This window comes from Callorhinchus milii, unplaced genomic scaffold (assembly GCF_018977255.1).
Source record: "Callorhinchus milii isolate IMCB2004 unplaced genomic scaffold, IMCB_Cmil_1.0 Scaffold10, whole genome shotgun sequence".
Lineage (NCBI taxonomy): Eukaryota > Metazoa > Chordata > Chondrichthyes > Chimaeriformes > Callorhinchidae > Callorhinchus > Callorhinchus milii.
In genome coordinates, this window is record NW_024704751.1 from 11,626,089 (window position 1) to 11,641,640 (window position 15,552).

At 42.6% G+C, this 15,552-nt stretch overlaps 1 protein-coding gene across 1 annotated transcript in view; it reads left to right on the forward strand.

Moving 5' to 3' along the window:
- The first annotated feature begins 5,218 nt into the window (after positions 1-5,218).
- The window catches only part of col8a2 (collagen, type VIII, alpha 2), a 34,750-nt gene continuing 24,416 nt past the window's right edge, over positions 5,219-15,552 (forward strand). Inside the window, exon 1 of the mRNA XM_007904253.2 lies at positions 5,219-5,404. The gene's annotated coding sequence lies outside the window, so the exon portion shown is untranslated. The remainder of the gene's footprint in view (positions 5,405-15,552) is intronic.

A 15,552-nucleotide genomic window follows, 5' to 3' on the forward strand; every position in this document is an offset into this window, starting at 1 on the left:
GAACTGAATGTGTGAGAACAAACACAATGACAGGAATATCCAAATCATGCACATTCCGAAATAATCTTCCCCCGGAGAATACATCAAGATAGGAATCGAGGAACTCTGTGCAGTACAATATTTTCTCAGCGAATACTGCAGTGAGATGAATTTGGGGATGGTTGAGTATTGGCTTCTCCTTCACTGTCTCAGCAATAATCCCCCTTTGCTCTCATTGCAGCACTTCCATGCCATGTCTCTCGCCGCAAACTGCATTCCACTTCATTATTACTGTTTGAAACTTTCTCCCCCTGAGATTCTCCTGTTACCCCAGGTATTTACTGTGCTGAATCCAGGCACGTTTTTAACTCAGCTACATTTTACTGATGATTCAAGCTTTAGGCAAGTTTCCTTACTCCACACACACACGCGCCTCTGTTTACCCAGCAGTAAGTAGGAACCTGGTTGTTAGTCAATTGGCGGACTCTCTTTTCCGGGGGTAATAATCCCTTCAAAAATAAAATAAATAATTCTAATCTAGTTACTCAGTCCATGATTGTTTGTGGGACATTGCTGTGCGCAATTGGCTGCCCACAAAATTCAGTCAATACACTTACAGTGTATCCTGTGAAGGGCTTTGAGACATCTCTAAGACGTGATGAGGCGCTGCATCAAATGCCAGGATTATTATTAATATTATAAAGGTATTGACCTGTCTGCCTACAGAAGGATGATAAATGATGACTCCACTGAGATAATGAAGCCCAGTGGATAGTAACAGACCGACATTAAGAATGTGGCAAAACAGAGCCTGGAATCACACTTAACCTCCCAAATTGATAAATCGCACAGCAAAACGTTTCAGGCTGACATCCAGTTTTACTGAATAAGAACCGAGCAATCTGAGACAGGCCGGCCAGGAACTCGGAGTTTGGGAAAGAAACCTTTTGTCGTTTCAGGACTGGGCGAAGCGAGAGGAACAATCTACAGCACAGCTATGGGACACTCGGAGAAGCCACCGATACAGGAAACTCATTAAGTCCGCTGATGGGTTGGTTCTGCATTGAGTAGGGAAAGGTAAGTGGATTAAGATGATGACTTCAGTAGTCCCACTTTCTCCTATATAGCACTCCATTTATCAACCTGGATATACAGGATACAGTAACAGAATAGACTGTAAACTAGATTGACTGTATTTTGTGGATGATGTATTTTTTAGATGGACTGCGCACAGCAAATAGCCATGGAGTGGGGTGAACAATTTTATCTGGGGCCATTGTTTGCCAGGACATCGGGGGGAGAGAGAGAAAAACTCTGTTCTCTTTTCGAACAGCGACGCGGGATCTTCAATATTCCCCTGAACAGAGGCAGATGGGATCTCGGCTTAAACATCTCATCCGAACGGAAGGGACCTCCGCCAGCAGATACCAGCGGTCGAAGGGTTAATTGGCGATGTCTCTCTTCAGCGCTGACCTTGACAGAGGCAATAACGCGATGATGGGTTAATCAGCGGATCGCTCAGCCTCTGAGTACTGAGCTGCCAGTGTGAAATCCCGCTGAAGCGAATCCCCCAAGATGTACAGTAGCCCCTATTGTTTTGGGGATAACCTCAAAATCTGGGGCAGAAACCTGATCTGATCTGAATTTGGTCGGTGTCAGTCAGACAGGGCCAGGAGTCCTGGGCTGTCCTGTGCTGAGAGGTTAGCGCAGAATAGTTCTGGTGGGATAGCATAATTCTTCCGCATTACGAATGGGCTGAACCGAGTAACTGTGATTGTGCCGCCAAATGTCTCTGCAAAGTTTTCTCCCTAAACTTCTTCTTCTGAACAAAAGCATTTGATTCTTCCCCCCCCCCCCCCCCCATCACCACCACCACTTTCTACTCGGGCACCAGTGTCTCGTATCTCATTCAAGTGTTCATTATTCATATTATGAAATAGATGAGGAATGTTAGGCGTTCACTTGCAAATATCCTGCTAAAATGTAAGGCTAGGAGGTGGGTGGGGGGAGGAAACAGGGCATTTTGTTCCACTTTAGCAGCAAAGGGTCATTTGGATGAAGTGGTGTACAGCGAGCTACTAAACTCGCCTCTTTTTATCATTTCAATAATTAAAACAAAGCGATAAAACACTAATCGGTTTTCGAAAAATCTTCAATCACGAGAAATTACGCCCAGAGAAATTTCGCACCAGCCTTTAACCTGGGAAATTCTTGTTAACTGCAGACTGACTATTCCCTTTAATCCGATCTGGTTAGTGTATTGATTATAGATGTATCGACCTGTCTCTCTCTTTCTCTCTCTCTCCGCCCAGTCACACAGACATCAGTCAGCCTGTGTGCGTTAAAGTTCCCTGGTTTATTTGAGTCGAATTTCGTGACGGCCTCTCAGTCCATACAATAAAACATCCACATGACTTGTGGCCGCTCCAAAAATAACATTGATTCAAACGTCTAAGAAAACAACAACTTGGCAGAGAACGTCAGGAAATCCGCTGTGGTCACCTTATAGCTGTGGTCAGTCTCATAGCAAACTTCTCGAGCTTCGGGAGAGAGAGAGAGAGAGGGGACAGCTATATGGATGGGTTCTGGTAGCAAACATAGACGGACACTCTGGACTACAGCCAAACAGATAACAGCCCACGCCCCGTCGAATAAATACAAAAACCCTTCAGATTTCTGCTTCTTGCAGTTTAACTCTTTTGTGGGTGACGGTATTTTTTCCCCCAGATAAAGTCACGACGTTTCTTTTGCTGGCGTTGAAGAACAACTTAAACTGATCAACAACTTATAATTATAATAAACAACCTTGTGTTTGATATAGCGCTTTATCGTGTCTTAGAGTTATTTACCAATAACTTTACCAATAACTTGCATTTACACAGCGCCCCTCACGCAGGGTAGTGTCCCAGAGCGCTTTGACAGTGGCGGAGCACGAAGCCAAGCCACGGGGAGGGGAGGGGGAGAGGTGACCGGAAGCACAGTTAAAGAGGAAGGTCTTCAGGTACGACCTGAAGATGGGGAAAGGAAGGGAGGAGATAGAGGAAGAGTGGTTTCCTTTAATCAGAGTGACCAGTTGTATCCTATGGACGATGAGGGCATCGGTTATTGAATCGCAACCGAGACAGTGCTTTAGTGGGACAATTGGCCTCAGCAGCCCTGATGAGTTGTGCTTACCCCCTTCCACACCTTTCTGTTCCTCTCTCCCTCAGGTGAAGGTTAGCTTCCTCTTGAATGCATCTGCATGATCTGATTCAACCAACTCTTCAGGGCAGCGAGTTCCAAGGCAGCTTCAGACAGCATCACAAAGCAACAGGCCCGATGGTCTTAGCTCCACCTGGAACTTGCTGTTCTTTCCACTTCCTCAAGTGAGTAATGTTCAATCAGCCACTTCTTAACATAGTCGCACTTCCCTTTAGCTGGCAAATGAGACTGATTACTAAAAGGTTCCACTTGACTGTGTGGCAGATCTGTTCCCTCTTGCGGGAATGTTGTCCAAGTTCCTATCCTTGGGCTTTGATGAAAACATGAAATAGACCTGTGTTCTGTGTGGAAATATGTGGGCTCTGAGATGATCCAGAAAGATTAATTACTAACAGTCACAATCAGTTCTTTTTGGAAATCCCAATGGAAAGACATGATAATAATCTTTGCATTTGCATTCATTTCGCCCACAAAATACACAGTCGATCCACTTTACAGTATCTTCTCCGAAGAGCTTTGAGACTTTAAAGCACGTCTTCGAGACGTCTCAAAGACCTTCACAGAATATGTTGTAAAGTGAATTGACTTTGTATTTTGTGGGCGAAATGTGACAGCCAATTGCGCACAGCAGCGTAGATTGAGTGACCTAATTATTATTATTATTTTTTGAGGGGATTATTATCCCTGGAAAAGCAATCCACCACTTGATGAACAATCGTAAGAAAACTTGCCTCAGGTTTCGCCTGGCCGGGAATTGAACCCAGGGCCTCTCGCTTGTGAGGCGAGCTCGTTAACCACTGAGCTACAGGACTCCACGATGTTAAGACAGTCACCACCAGGTGCAGAAGGTCAAGTGGATCTGCAGAACACTGTATGAGGATTCATTGCATCTCTGGACATAACCAAAGTGCTTCAGTGGAACAACGACAAAATGACTTTTGTTTAGCGCCTTTCAAGTCGGGAGGACGTCCCAAGGAACAGTCTCTGATGGCTGACAGAGATAGCCGTAGGCACTAAACTAGAGGATCAATGGATAGTGGTAAATCTGGATTTATAATAATAATAATCCTTACATTTGATGTAGCGCCTGGGCACATGGATGGGAGTCTCACCAAGCGCTTGGAAGTCAGATTCCAATCTGGAATCTACACATTTGAGGTCCGGCAAAGCCCAAACTGCTCAAAGATCAACAACGACAACAAAGTTACATTTATAGAGCGCCTTTCATGTTGGGAGGACGTCCCAAGGCGCTGGACAGTCAGGGCTCAAGCTGTGAGGTGAGATCTTGCCACTGGTGGGAACCTGGATGGAGATCCATCACTTAACGTCAGGCTGGGTGTAGTGTTGGAAATGCCTGTAGTGAGGTATTGAATGCTGTGCAGGTTTACACGCGCGAGCGGACATGGGACTGTCCTAGATTAAGAATCATCTGTTTCCAGTTCATGCAAGAGATTCATGATGATAGCCAGACCTTACCATGAAAAGAGTCTGGTTTGATTTCATTTAAACAAACATCTCCTAAACGACCGTCAGAAATGTAGCTCCCATAACTTGTCATGTGGCCAACAATAATGTCTCAGTATATACGGATGTAAGTCAAGTTTTTAGTTCTGACGAGGATTGACAATTAATTCTCAATTGTTTCACTGAATAATAAATAACCGGGAAGCGCAGTTTGTTTGACAGAGAAGGGTCTTTGCATTGTAAAATTAAATTAATAAAAAAAACTTTTGCTGGATACCCATTCACGTCAATCTGTAAATTGAGTACATTCCTGTCAAATACAGTCTGTGAAATTCACACTGAAAAGGGCTTAAAAAAAATCCTCAAAATTCTTTCCCCCTTCCCCCAATTTCACAAACATGGTCCTTTTGTGTCTTAGAACCCGAGCAACAATTCTCAGTTGGAACAAGCTCAAAAAAAACCCAAAGCTGATCTGAGTCTCGCCCATTAAACAGCTTGTGAAATAGCCCACTCTCTCTCACACACTCTCTCACACACACACACACCCTCTCAGCCATCCTCTCAAACTGACTCTCTCCTTCCCTCCCTCTCTCTCTCTCTCTCTCTCTGTGCTGTACTCTTCAAGTTCCAAACTATGTTGGAGTAAGCTACCGATAGAAACCCATTCAGCAGAGCAACTAAGAGAAATTCTACCAACACACCAAGAACTGCACGAAGCAATTTTTCTTTTAAAACTGAATCCCCGGTCAAACTGGCAAAGGTAAGAAACATTAATTTCCCTTTCTTCACTTAAGAGTGCGTATGTGCGTGCGTGTGTGTGTGTGTGTGTAGATCTATCACATGCCTTAAGCTAAGAAAACCTCTGCTCTTTTTTTACACAGTCATGGGATCCTTTAATTCTGAATGGAATTCACCAACTCAGTTCGAATTATTTGACTGTGTTTTTAATATCGTTCGTAGGGTGTGTGTGTTTCTAAAGTATTGACAAACCCGAGTATAGAAGTGTATGTTTTTGATATGGTTGTATATTTATTGAAAAATATCATTTTATTAGAATGATGAAACATCCCACTGGACATACTCTGTTCGGCCCCTGAGTTGACCATAACTAGAGTATTTAAGATGCCAGTTTGAAGTCTGCTTTCAATACATTCAGAGAGATGCCATGTGGAAAGCAGGAGAAATGCCTATTAAAACCAGGTGGTGCCTTAACTCCTCACTGGCACAAATTTTTATTTATTTGAGGAATGAAAATTGCCTAATTCAATGTATTATTTTTGGCAACTATTGACCTATCAGTACTATACCTACTGCACCGACACCACTGTTCAGAACTAATTAATAACAATGATAATCCTTGCATTTGTTATAGCGCCTTATCACATTTTCGAGACGTCTCAAAGCACTTCACAGAATATACTGTAAAGTGTAATGACTGTGTATTTTGTGGGCGAAATCAAGTTTGCGACTGTTTAAAGCTGGTGCCTTTGATATCGTGTGTGCAGGAATACTGTGTATTTTAGGGACTAGGGACTGGAGGTTTGCTACTTGTGTTGCTGCTGGATTTATTTATTATAACTCGTATATGTCACCTCGAGGAACATATGTCAAACTGCCAAAACATTCCTTCAGGGAAGTGAGTGTTTTTTTCTGTTGAAATGCATTCTGTTGAAGTGCAAGGGTTATTTTCCAAATTCAAACATTTAATCTGAGTTTGGCTGTGGCCGGAATCTGATTTTATGCAAATCCAAGCAGCGTTTTAATCCATGTACATTTTATACGGAAAAACCATTAAAACTTTCATTAATTTGAATGTTGTGTAGAACTAATACCAAATCATAATAATTGTCGCATTTGATGTACAGCCTTAACACTTTGTCCAAATGTTGAAGTAATTACTGTGAAGTGGAGTGACTGTATATTTGTAGCTGAACCAGGGAACCAATTTGCGCACAGCAGTGTCCCACAGACTATTTAACTGGCCGATTATTGGTCAGGACACCGGGGGGGGGGAGAGAGAGAGAGAGAAAACTCCCTTCCCTTTTCGAATAGCACCGCGAGATCTTTAACGTCCACCTGAACAGGCAGACGGGACCTCAGTTTAACATCCCATCCAAAGGATGGCAGTAAAATTGCATTACCTGAGCTTTCGGTGAGCGTTCATTCAGGTTTATTTCAAAACCAGTAGGTAACAAAGAGCTTTACCCTGCGAGAGAATAAATAAGTTAACCCTTTTATGTACTGGCAAGTACATGCCTTTTCAGGTTTTAACCAAATTACATCGTGATGACGTTTAATTTCTGTCTCGGTGCCAAGACTTCTGTTTGGTTTCCTGCTGTGGTTCTCATTCCGGTTTATCTCAAAGCCATCAGGTAACAAACAAACTCTTACCCAGTGAGAGATAAGACCAATTAACCCTTTAAATGTCGATCAGATGGTGTGTTTACGATAACAACACATTGGGTTTATACGGCGCCTTTCGCATCAGGAGGATGTCCCCAAAGCGTGATGTAATTGTAATGAGAAGGAATTCTTTGTGCTTTTAACATGCAAATTCCACCCAGATAACAAACCTTCAAGTTTATAAATCTGACGAGACCAACTGACCTGTCCACTGCGAACAGAGCCTTGGAGAGAAGGGCGCTATATAAATGAGAGTCGCTGTTGTTGTTGGAGTGAGTGTGGACTTACCTATCACAGGTGTGGCTCCTCCACATTAGGGTCTCTCTCTTGCAAGAGGGTCAATTTCTGCTTCCAAAAGAAGAAGAATTCATTTTACATAGTTTTACGCTGTAAATACTCAGTCTGGTCTGAACACACTGCGTCACCAATGTCCCACTGTTTCGTCCAACGGCATCCGGATACGACTTAACAACAACTCTGGAGACGGTAAATATATCTCGGTTTGCAACGAATTTAAGAAGCAGAACAAATTGCTATTAGCTGTTGTCCAGATTTCCTCTTTGCTGCTTTGATCAGCTTCAACCGTTGCCAGCTTCCAGCGAAAGGTTTAAAGAATCCAAGTTTATTAAACGTCTTGGAAATGTAATATAAATCAACTGTTTGGTGCGGTGTTGAAAAGCATTGTTTATCTCCCAGTGAAAAGATGAGCCACTTGTCCAAAAATTCAAAGATGGATCCAAACTTTCTTTCTCTGGTACAAAAACAAGAGAGAAAGAGAGAGAGAGAGAGACGGCAGTTTTCAGTTTCACAGACTTGGCCCATTCACAACCACTGAAAACACATTTATCCTGTTTTAAACTGGCAAAAACACCATCGTGCAAAGAATGTTTTCATTTAAGTTTTTATTTCATATTCAGTAGTGTGCGGGAGCTCGAATGAAAGTTCACTTTACTCCAGGCCTGGAGACGTGCAAGTTTTATTGCTGTGGACATATTTATTAAAAATAATAAATAATGATAATAATGATAATGTGATCACTCAATCCACGGCTGTTTGTGGGGACACTGCTGTACGCAATTGGCTGCCACGTTTCAACGACAAAATATACAGTCACTACACTTTACAGTATATCTGGTGAAGCACTTTGAGATGTGTTGAAGATGTGATACGATGTTGTATCAAATGCAAGGATTATTATTATTACTATTATTCCCAGGAACTCAGAACATTACTCCAAACTCTCCCTGTTACCAGGCACATCCCCTCTAACCATTACACAAGCCACAGAAAGTTTTCGTCTCTTTGAGTTCACATATGCTACCAATTTGTTTGGTAAAAATATATATAGACACCTCTAAACTGAGGTTGATTTAAATGAAGACAAAACAGGATTTTCTATCTCAACCTGCTTTGGATCTGCTCAGATTTCCACATCCATCCTTTAAAAACACAGAGAAGAGTATCTAATTGGCAGAATTTTCTCATTTAAGTATTAAGTAGTGGAATAACAAATACAGCAGTGAACCAGGGCTGATGGCAAAAGCAGCTCCGTGTGCAGCGAGCAGCTGAGATTTTACAGACCAGGGCAGTTCTGTTCTGTGTTAACTAATCCCTCGTCCCCTCCGCTCCACCATCGGTGGCCGTGCCTTCAGCCACTACATCCTGAAACTCTGGAACTCTCTCCCTCAATCCCTCCCTCCCTACTTTAAAATCCCGCCTAAAGACTTTCCTTTTTGATCGTGCTTGCAGTCACCTCCCCCCAATCCCTCCCTCTCCCCCTGGCTCAAGATCAGACTCCGCCACTGTCAAGTGCTCCGGGACGCTATCCCACGTGAAAGGAGCTGTTTAAAGGCAAGTTGTTGTTGTTGTTGTAACCCCAGTTGGGTGCCTCTAGATACACAACAATTGGCCTCAGTGTCTCAGATTAGAGAGGAAAATGAGCTGAGAGTTTCCCTCTCCTGGTAACTAGTTGTGCTGTGGTTCTGTTGTGTGAGGGTATCTACACTTTACACCACATTCTGTGAAGAGCTTTGAGAAGTCTCGATGACGTGATAAGGCGCTATATCGAATATAAGTATTATTATTATTATTTGAGGTGGTGCAATGCATCAGAAGACGGCTGTCAATCTCTGAGACGTGTTAATTCCCATTTCAGACAAGTGAGATTAAGTTTTCTCTGAGGATTGGTGGTGTTTAAACATATAGTTTTCTTTTGCCTCCGGAAAACACTGTACTGTAAGATTTTGATTACGTACATGCGCTTGGATCAACAGGCCTTTCCTGTCAGGTCAGGACTGGGTTACGAGATACATTGTCGGTGGGTTAAAGCCGCTCTTAAAATAATAAATCTGAATAAGATCGATTGTTTCAGACTGGTCCAATATTTCCTGTCTGGATTGCGAGGTGGAAGCTCTCTCTCCAGGAATGGGAAACCGAGATTGTGTTGGAGGTAATTCAGTGCTTTGGATGTTTATCAACCGGGGTCCAGTGTCTGGAGCTGAAGTGTGTAACGTAGTCTCTTTTTTTTCCACCTTACATAGGATTTCAGCTCGGAACCAAGGTTTAGACAAGGACCTTTGATAGCTGCGAGGGTTGTCAACAGCGCTAAATGAAATGTGTAACATATTAAGCAGCTGTTATTGCTTCCAATTCATCCCTGTGATGGTCCTGTTACAGGCATGAATTGAATAATTTTATTTATTGAAGGGATTATCGCCCCCGGAAAAGCGATCTGTCAATCGACTAACAAGAGGGTTCCTACTTACTGCTGGGTAAACAGAGGCGTGTGTGTGGAGTAAGGAAACTTGCCCTTAAGGTTTTGTCCTACACGGGAATCAAACCCAGGTCCTCTGGCTTGCGAGGCGAGTGCTCTAACCACTGCGCTATTCAGGTTGCGTGTGCGTGTTGGCTCTTGGCTGGGCGGTAGTGCATGGCTCAGGGTGCAATTGGAATTATATCTCGCTTATCTAGCAGACTTAATTCGTTCTTATGCAACCGCCCATGAACTGGAGGCAGACTGGCAAGAAGCCTGGAGTCAATGCAATGCAAAGATTTCCCTCTGTCCTCAGTCCCTTCCAAGTGTTTATAGCAACAATAACATGGAAACTTCAATAACCTACGAATTATGTGGATTAAACACAAGCACATGGAGTCGACTGCAAATAAAAGTCTGTTTTAAGACTTCTGCAGTTAAGTTGTTGTTTTCTTTATACTGTTAAAAACATACCTTGGCATGTGGGTACGGAAATCTATCACATTAATGAAAAGAAGACTTGTTTGTGTTGGGGGTAATTTTGTTTGAGACAAAGGAAGAGACATTTTATTCAGCATTATGACATAACTGATATAAATTCTGCACAGGCAGCTCAGAGAGGGATTTTTTAAATTAACCCCATCAGTCCAGTAAGGGAGCTTAATTTTACAGAATAAGGTTTTGTCGTCCAATGTTTCCAAACAGCAGCCACGAATAATAATAATAATAATAAATAATATTAATATTAATATTTGCTTATGATCAAGCGCCTTTCACTGCGTATTTTGTTGGCAAACGCAACACAAAAATATTGTCTTTGAGGGTGGAGGAAGCGTCTCAAATAGGGCGTCCGGCCCTCAGCAGCCAAAGGCTCCCTGGTATAGACTAACGTATCAATACAGTATTGGGGGGTGGGGGACCTCTGAATTATTTGAGGTGCCGTCCTTTAGATGAGGTGTTAAACCAAGGTCCTGACTGCTTGTTCAGGTGGATGTTAAAGTTGCCATAAGGTGGTTCTGTCTCAGGTGAAATTTGATCATTTGCTTCATGGCAGTTTGTGGGACGTCGCTTTGTGCAAACTGACTGCTACGTTTGGCTACAAAATGCACAGTCACTACACTTTACAGTTAAATCCCGTGAAGCGCTTTGAAGTCGAGACCCGCTGACACCAAAAGCGACGAAAGGCAAGGAATGTTATTTATTTATTTTGACTGTAACGTGAATACGGGCGAACTTTTCGGGATCGTTTTCACTCAACATCCCCGTATTGAAAGTTCCTGTACAATGGAAGCGTATTTATTGACCGCAGCTGCAAACAGCTACAATCCTCAGATTTCTTGTTCCCGGCTGAAGTGTTACCTAGAAAAGGAGACTGTGACATGTCTGGAATAATAAGCAAACGAGGCTCACAGTCACAGCATGTTTTTTTTGGCAGAAAGTTTAGTAATGCAACGTTCTCGCTTTGAGGAGTGAAATTAGATGAATATTATCAAGCTGGGCGTGCAAGCAGGGAAATGACCACACCACCCAATGGTCCATTTCCCTCAGCAAACAATGGGACCTGAAGCCATCAGCAACATGTCCATGTGTTTCACGGAATTTGGACTCGATTGGAAGATCATCCATCATTTCAGAGCTACTTTATCTTGTAGTTAATAATAATAATAGTCCTTGCATTTGTTACAGGGCCTCATCATGGCGTTGAGATGTCTCAAAGCGCTTCGCAGGATAATAATAATAATAATCCTTGCATTTGATATAGTGCTTTTCACGTCGTGAAGACGTCCCAAAGTGCTTCACAGAACACACTGTAAAGTGAATCGACCGTGTATTTTGCGGGCGAAACAAAAAAAGATATCTAATCACAGAAAAGTATATAATTATCGAAAATAATACCATCACAGAAAAAGAACTAGTTCTGTTCATGGTCGGAGAATAAAAAAAAAAATCACTTGCGGGGGATGTAAGCATTATTTGTGTCTGTCCGTGGTGAGAGCCATGAGGCCAATGGGGTTACACAAACAAGGTTATTTCAGCACGCAGGGAAAGCCTGCGACCTGCCTTTGGTTCCAAGACACTACACAACATGGTCATTTATTAACCGTGACACCCATAAAATCACGATGAACACGCACTCGTAGGAAGGAGCTTTGTAGAGCATCTGTGAACATCTCTCACCATACAAAGCAACCTCCCTCTCTCCCTCACAGTCCTCTCTTCCCGACTTAAAACGCCAATTGTAAATAGTTACAAATCCGTGGAGAGAGAGTGTGTGTGTGTGTCATATATAGAATTGGTTTTCTCTTCATGTATAACTTCATGTAATCCTCAGTAGGTTCCAGCACTGCCCCTGGGACACAAGGTAACGTTATCCCTTGTCTCTTTGGATCAACTTCCACGAAAAAACAAGAGGATTTTTAGCCCTTGCACACAAACTCCCAAAAGAAAACCTCAGACAAGTGTGCGGAGCAAATGTGCTGCATGTTTGGGTGTTTGTGTTTTGACTGGGGTTAGTGAGGCCGGCTGCTGATGGCATGGATGCTATCGCCCTTCTGCCCAACGGTGGATTACCTCAATTGGAAGGAGACTGTCGGTTTGTGGCAAGGGTTTCTGCCCTGCGTTCCTTTCCTTTAATTCAACTCAGCAATTCACAGCATCTTAACGTGATGTCACACTTTCTTTTTATATAATACATATGTGTGTATGTGTGATATTTATATACACATATATATATGCTGTGCGCAATTGACTACCGCATTTCGCCCACAAAGTATACAGTCAATTCACTTTACAGTCTATCCTGTGAAGCGCGTTGAGAGGTCTTGAAGACATGATAAGGCCCTATATCGTGTGTGTGTGTGTGTACATATATATACATATAATAATCCATGCATTTGATATATTGCCCTATCACGTCTTCAAGACGTCTCAACACCCTTCACAGGATACACTATAAAGCCAAGACTGAACCGAGTCAAATTAAGCATGGGGAAGAAATTGCAGAACTCGAGCATTTCCAACCAGACTTTCCTCATCGAATGGCCTGTAGCCTGAGTTGCTCCTATTCCCTGGCAGACTGTATTTACTTTCCTGACGGCTGTGGATTTTCAGAGCACGTTATTCCAACACCTGCACTTCACCGACCAGCAGCAGGTGTTGAGGCCAAAGGGTTTGTTCTGTTCCCAGGAGAAGGCTTTATGGACTGTTTTATGTGGCAGATCTAATAGTTAAACAGGGATATCTGCAGTCTGGCTACTGTAAGTATATATATATTATATAGGGAGCTGCACAGTATCTACAAAGTGGTCCACTTAAAAGGCCCACCCGGCCTCCATATAAGATGGATAGCATATGGGCTGGCTCATATCAGCTCACATTTGTTTCTGTGCTGGCCGTATTGTCTCTGCAAATGTGGCATTTTATAGAAGTCTGGGCATTTTACATCACTTTGTCTGTATTGTCGACAGTGCTTTGTCACAAGGAATCTCGAAGACGCGATGAGGCACTATGTCAAATGCAAGGATTATTATTATTATTATAAATATTTTAGCACTATGCACTCAAGTAATTTTGCTTTCAGCTCTTTTGTGGTTTATTCCCTTGACCGCTCAGAAGTGTGGTTTGTTATGGCTTGTGTGAAAGTCTAGTCTTATTACTGCTCGGCTGATTGCCCAGATACAGCTAGCTCTGGACAATGTGCTAATGTAGGGGTAGAAACACAATCCTTCCACTCAGGTTATTTTGTCCCTGAGCATCAATGATCTGTGTATAATTGTGCTTTACAGACACAAGTAAGTACTCAAAGTTCTTTAGGGATATGCTTGATAATATTCATCTTCTTCAATGCGTATGGTTAGATATGCTCAATGTTCTGGAGAGAGTTGGAGCCTGGCAAGGACTGGGGTGATGGGCTTGTGGAGTTTGCAGCAACGAAACAGCATTTATTGACCCTTTAACAGCTATAATTGAGGTTTCTGCGGCCAATTGAAACAAACTGAGATTCCTTTTTTTTTAAAAATTATAGTTTGGTCACTGAATCCACGACTGTTTTGTGTTTGTGAGACACAAAATTCACAGTCGCTACACTTTACAGTGTATTCTGTGAAGTGCTTTGAGAAGTCTCAAAGAAATGATAACCAGGTTATCGACTAACATCTGGGTTCTGGTTACTGCTAGGTAAACAGAAGCGTGTGGAGTAAGGAAACTTTATATGTTTGTTTTATGTTTTATATAAAAATGTAAGCAAATAAGGGCCAAAAACAAACACACTGCTGTTCCAGACTCCCTTTCCCATCGACTCTTAAAATGCGCCAGGTGTGATAAAGCCTGGGTGCAGAGTGAAAAACTTTCATGTCAAGCAGTGAGTGTGGAATGCAAATGTTTTTTTTCTAAAAACCAGCCAACAGACTGACCGTAAACCAGTCTGTGCGATTCATGTAACCAAAGACATTCAGCCGGGCCAATAGTAGCCACAGCTTTGTGTATTCACTGGAGAGGGACTCATTAAACTCTAAACTCCACACTGACTGAGAGAAAAAAAAAGGCCTTTTTACTTTTGTTCATGTCGTGTAACTAACTGGAGTTGCCCCAGTTGACGGGAACCCAGTCGGGCACAACAGGACCCCTTGTGGAACACTCCTCAAATAGTGGTCTGAGTGCGGTTTAATTTGAATGATCCAATTTGTTATTACAGGAGCTGAGTGCACTGCAGTCACTGACTGTAGGTGTGTACGGATCAGCCCCGGTCGGGTGTCCCAAGATTTCAGGAGTCCTGTAGCTCAGTGGTTAGAGCAGTCGCCTTTGCAAACGAGAGGACCTGAGTTCAATTCCTGGGCGAAAATGAAACGTTAGGCGAGTTTCCTTACTCCACACACACACACGAGCCTCTGTTTACCACTGGCTTTAATTTTAGCTAATAAACGTTTAGGTGGTATTCAAAAGCGCTGGTTCTTGTTGAAGTAAGTCACACTTTTCAAAGCGAAAAATGATTTCAGGGCAACTTAGCCTCTTGCACACGGTCTGAGGTCATGTACATACAGAGCCATCATTGAGTGAGTGAGGGAGGGAGGGAGGGAGGGACAAGAAAATATTCCCTGTAGTTGAAAGTTGCTGTTAAGCATGTAAGTCACTTGGGTCCATTCGTCTCGGAATCATTCATGTTCACCTATTTCTGACAACAGGGTTTTATTAGGTGGTGGGAGGATCTGGTGTTTGACATCTTTCCATAGTGCTGAATCCACTTGATGTGAAAAGCAGGTTCAGTGAAATCTATTCAGTCCATTGCTTCATTTTTTTGGGGGAAAGCCTAGAGAGGGCTTGTTAGAGTATTAACTATGTCTGTTTTTGTATGAACCACTGACATGTGTTAATTATGTCATGGCTCTGCCAAAGAATTGGCCCTTCAATTTAGCTGCTACATCTCTCTAAAGTCTTCAATAAAATCTTCAATAAACCTAGCGCTGTTTCCGTTCGAATGTATAGAGAGCGTCAAGGTGCCAGAGCAAACATTCCACTAACAGAGAGCTCACCTTCACTCACTCACCCTTTACTGACTGCAACTCAATGGGAATTCTCGATGAGGTTTTACTGTTAAGAGAACGTTTAAAAAGACGATGATTTTGTTGGATCGAACTCCTTTTTTTTTCTCAACACGACAAAATACTCCTGGCATGTATCATAATAATTGATAATAATTCTTGAATTTCATACAGCGCCTCATCACGTCGTTGAGGCATCTCAAAGCGCTTCACAGA